The following is a 6,058-nucleotide window of genomic DNA, read 5'->3' as shown; positions in this document are numbered from 1 at the left end:
CTTAAAGACAAACAATAGACTAAAACTAAGTTCAAAACCACCACACTGGGGAGTATCAGATCGACAATTTGAGGCATTAACACTCGAACACACTACTGGAATACATAATCTACATCTAGCCATCTAACAAGTAGTGAAGGGAAAAATATTGGAGTAAACATCATAGTAAACATAAACAACATCGCAATGTATAGAAATAACATCACAATAACTGAACAACAAAACTAAGTACACAGTTCCTCCCAACCATCAATAGCATCATAAAACCATCATGGATCCTAGTAATCCCCTGAGCATAACATCCAAATCCATCGACTAGATCGTTGGTACTATCGTAATAGGGACATCACTACTAAAACATGCTACAATATAAGCATAAGGAAATCTAACATGCTAGTAGTAAAGCATAAGATAATCCTACAAGTAGATAACATCACCTATCACATGTTAAACATCACTAAGCAATAGATGCACTACAAAGCACTTCACATCATCTAATCATATGCTAAACATCAAAATATAGGAATGTGTCAAATAAACTAACATCATCTAAACATGATATACAAGCATTCCAATGAAAGCATACTCCAGAACCCAAAGTACCAAGTGAAAACATCTAGTAGCAGTCACACTAGGATAAAAGACCATCTCTATACACCAGTCCCTAGTAGTGGTGAAGGTAGCTATGCCTCCCAACCACATGGCACCCATAGGTCCACACCCACCATGCTGATGGAGATAATGATCCAACCACAAACACACATAAAGCACAACATCCAAGGCTAACACTCACGCCAAACAATATGATAGTTGTAACCAAGAACTTAAGACAATGCAAGGAGTATAGCTCTTGGCCAGACACTCAATAGGCTACTAAGTAGGGGCTAACATCATGGAGAGTCACTTGGCATCGAAAAGCCCAAGCTCAGACTTGTGCATATTCAACATCACTCAATAGAAAGGCTCCAACACCCCACATTTTTATTATCTTAAGATTTTATTACCAATCACACATTTCGTTTAGTTATCACTTAATTAAAACTTCCTCCACCAACCCTCTAGGAACAATGATCACCAAGCTACAAGATAGAATCCCCCTCCATATGCTACCCTACCCTCCCCATGCTCATCCTACAACAAGTGCCTGTGGGCATGCATACTCCCATGCCAACCCCAATGATCATAACTTTTGGAAGTACCACAGAAGATTGGGCCTTGCAAGTCACCTGACAAATGTACGCGCACGTACTCAAGTGTGGCGTACCACCATCACAAAGATCAAAACACAAAAACTAGATGAGAACATAATGAAAAACAAAACACCCAATCGAAAGCAACTCAGGAGGATAGATTCTACACGAATCCCAAAGCCAATAAAACCATACATCATGAAATCACTCAACTAGCCTCAATCTAAGAGTACAAATTCTATACTAATTCCAATGATGCAACAAGACCAAACATCATGAACTCACTCAACCAGCCTCGATCCAGGAGCATGGATTCTATACGAATCCTAGTGTCCATGAAACAAAAGCAAAGGTCCAAAAGATACCATAACACTAGGTGCAAAAATCATTCAACCAAACACAAAGTCAAGAGTACGAGTGTGACATGCATCCCAATGCAACATAAAAGTGCAATAGTGTGATGATTGATATCCAAATGGATCATCCAGGTCCACAACCCACCTTGTGCTAAGAAAACTTGAGAAAATTGGGTAGCACACAAAATGAGGTAAAAACCCCAAAAATTTAGAAAACTTTGAAACTAAAACCCATTTAACCTTTGAGTACAAAAACCCCAAAAATCCAAAAATAAATAAGTTTGGACACCGTATGCAAAAATGGCCAGCATAATGAACCAAAACCCCAAACCCTCATCCCAAAAAATAGGGAAATGTTCGTACCCACCCAACCGAGTAGCACAAGCATACAAAAACGAAGGGGAACACTAGTTCTTAGCCTCCAAACAAATGGCTACCAAAAATAGAAGTAGAAACGAAGCCAAAATAATAAAACGGGAAAGCCCTATCTCACAACCAAAAGGGAAAAACGAGAATATGAACCATAAAATAAATAGCCCACAAAAGTAGCTGAAAATCATGGCAATTCAAGGTTTCCCCAAGCTAGATCTAATGAGCTCAACCTCGTGATGATCCCATGCCCATAACTCCCACAAAAAACAAAATAGTAAATCCTCATGAAGAGGATTTTGGGTTTTACTCTCCAACTTTCTAATTCAAAAGTGAGAAGTGAGGAATTAAATTCCTTTTTGGATATTTATTCACTTTTCGAGTGAATAATCAATTAGGGCAAATAACTAGCCAACCTAGTTAAACCCTGAATTGATCCAAATGAAAATATGCTATTCCTATAAATAGGAATTCATCTATGGAAAAACTGTCAAAAACTAAAATAAATCAATTAAAAAGCCTGAAACCCCAAAAACACATAAGTTTCTTTAACAACTTTCATGACAAAGTGAACCTCTAAATGCATAGACATGCTCACCAGTCTAATCACATAATGCAAATGAGTTCGGATTTAATAATCACTAAAAGGTTTAATTTAAACATTTAATTAAGGATACATCAACCATATAGGAATGACATTGGTAAAATATGAATGGTTGAATCACTAACTCCATGTGCCACTGCCAGGGATATAAATCCTACACACTAAATAACACAATCAAGTGCAATTGCATATAATAACATAGCCGAAGCAATAAATGCATTAAATCATCTAATTTAACCATTTATTTAATTATATTAAAATAATCTGTTTACATCACTCATGTTCGCATAAAGCATAACAATGCAAGAATGAAGTAAATAACTATAGCATTAAATCCATCACATAACATAATCAGTGATATGTCCAAATATCGGATAACCAGATATCATCATAAAACACATTGTCATCTCAAAATGGCATCATCATGCAGCATGATCAACTAAACAACATAATAGTCTAACATCTATGATACTGAAATCAAGGTATAATATATGTCCCTCAGGTCCTCTCAAATGTAAAACATAACATAAGTAACAAATATCTCTCAGATCAAATATAAAAAGGTAAATATCCATAGCACATAACCAAATAATCCACATGGACAATCCATTTCTAATCATTTAAGCATTTAATAAAGGTTGATTAAAGAACAACAAAAAGGCACTTAAAACACATAAGTGAACACAGTCATAAACATGACTAACCACTACTACAAGAACCTAGTCCAGTGTAGCATGGTAAAAAGTACATAGTGCAATCTTTGCACACATCTCAGGGTAATCATGGAACAACCTCATGATACCACATCATAATCTCATAGCTCAGCCATAAACATAATCAAAGCAACTAATACAGAAACATACATCAAATCACCTCAACGGTGTAGACCACTCATGGTCACATTCATGATCCATCACAACAAAAGATCAACAAGGTTGCATCCATCAGGGTGACTTATAGAAATCAAATGGGAGAGGCACTACAGAATTAGAATAAGTTGTATTTGAGAAGATACAATAAACTGATGTAACATAGAAGCCTAATTATGCTAAATGAAAATGTAGAACATAAGAAAAAAGACAAAATTCAGACATGAAATTGTAATGAGTGGAAATAGAAACCACATTTCATCACTAATATAGGATTTAAATTTGAAGTTATTTTGGAGGGTATAGGAAATCTAGATGTCATATACCTAGATTTAGGATGCCTTCTCACTATATAACTTATACTTTCTCCCAAAAAATTCAGAGATCATTCATTTGATCCTATACTTTTTAGATTTGTAATAGTAGGTTTACCACCTATTCTTTCATATGAAAAAAACATAATTTTTTTGAAAACCATAAGGATTATGTACACATGCAATTTCATGTAAAAAAACATGCAGGAAACCCCAAACTCGAACCAATGGTAGAAAAATGTGATAAGTACAAAAGAAGCCATAAGTCGGGGAAACCATAAACCCTTGAGACAAAGAGAGGTAGTCAGATTGCAAAGCATAATATTAAAATACCTAGAGAATGTGTATAGGATACTGAGGATGCCCTTAATCTTCTATGTTGCTCACTCTATAGTCTCCTTAGCCAACTATCAATACCATTTGTGTTGATGAGAACCTAGATGCCCTCTGTAAAATAGATGGTGGTTTTGTTCACCCCATAGGAATAGAGGGCCCAAGATGTCAGTATCCAAAAAAAATCTGAAATAATCCCAGTTGCATTACTTTAGTTTGAAGAAAATTAAATTTGGGTTGAGAAATCTACCTAGCCCTTGTGTCAATATGACAAAACTTTGAGAACTTTTGTGTAGCCATCCTTTGAGAGGCCTTGAGAGGACAAATACTTTTAACTATCATTCATATGTAAGTGGTAACATATGTGTTCCCCATAGCTACAAGATCAAGGCCTCTTCGAAACACAATATCTGTAGCCCTCCTAAATAAAGATGCTTCAAAAGAGGAGTGGAATTAAACCACAGCGAAGTAGGAGAATCCATGTATGAATTCATGCCTACAATTGCACATTTCATCCTTTGTCTTGCTGAAAAACCTATTAGTCATCATGAGAAAGTACCCATAAATGCATATGATCAATCTTGTGTGCAAAATGAAATTGGGGTTATATAGAAACATCTACCAATTTAAGCTCTGAAGCCATGGGAATTGGCACAAAACCCACAATTCTCGATTCCCACACTTGTGCTTGTGTATTCAACCAGTATGCAGCTCCCGCGCATGGTAAAATTGTAAATGGATGACAAATAAATCATCCCATATTTCATGTATGACCAAAGACATTGAGAATAAGTTTTCTCCTAATTGCAGATGAAAAGGAAAAGATATGTCACAAATTTATTCAAGGGTTTTGACATTCTAATAGTAGAGGGGTTTTTGCCCATTACAACAATATTTGTAATTTTCCACAAAAATCAATTACAAATGTTAAAGGGAGATTTGGTTGGAGATAAGATTTTGACCAATAATTTGAAAATGGTAGACTAACTGAGCATTCTTAACTAGTTAAAATCTGTCAAATTTAACTTATAAATTTGTTTCTTACATGCTTTAGGGTTTTAAAAGCTCTCGGCATCTTGATCCATAAATTAGATACTAGGATTTGCAGAGCCAATGCTATGCTCCTTGATTTCATTTTCATTGCTCTATCAACTGCCTCTTTGTAACAAAGAAAACCATCATCTCTACCCTTACCATATTTTGGCTCATCCACAATGACCATACATAGTAGATTCCCAAGTCTTGAGCATCCCTCAGTCGCATTTTTGTACAAGTTTCTCATAATAATGAAATAGGTTGAAATCAACCTTTTTCATTTTAACATGATGAAGACCATGTTGGTTGATAGTGTTGGTCAAAATTTTGACCAACACAGGCATGGATTTTTAAAAAAAGATATCTTTCCTTGCATATTTTGACCAATCTAAAATATTTTAATAGATGGTCAAAAATTTTGGTCTAAAAATGGGATCAAATGTACCAGTGAGAATTCTTACCTTTATTGTTTCTTTCCTTAGTAGCTTTGGATGATTCTCCTTCTTTAGTGCTTGTGTAGCCCAATCCTGATGTGTCTTTACTAGATCTAGGGAATTTTAGTAGTTTCTCAAAGTACTTGATGGCTTCATTTGGCTTTGAAACTTTTTGCAAACTCCTTCTCTCTTTTCAAGTCATTCTGCAGTTGTTCATTTTGCAACTTCAATGTAGTTAGCTCAATGTCCTTAACATTCAACTCATGATGAGCATTCATCATTTGGCTTGGGGTTCAATTGCATGTTTGAGATTCTAGATAGCTCTATTGATTTTTCTTCAAATCTATTTGACAAAATTCTTTTGTCTTCTTCAATCATGGCCTTGTCTTCTATAGCTTTCTTCTTTTTTTCAATCACCTCACATAGAAATATTGCTTGGGATTCTTGCCTCAACTTGAGATTTTTGATCTCCTCATCTTGTGTTCTATTCTTGTCCATGAGATCTACAATTGCTGCATCAAATTCATAGGAATTACCATATGCAAATAACTTTG

This window comes from Cupressus sempervirens, chromosome 8 (genome assembly GCF_028749045.1).
Source record: "Cupressus sempervirens isolate cs-2001-9-10 chromosome 8, ASM2874904v1, whole genome shotgun sequence".
In the NCBI taxonomy this organism is placed as follows: Eukaryota; Viridiplantae; Streptophyta; class Pinopsida; order Cupressales; family Cupressaceae; genus Cupressus; species Cupressus sempervirens.
This window is presented reverse-complemented; position numbering follows the sequence as displayed.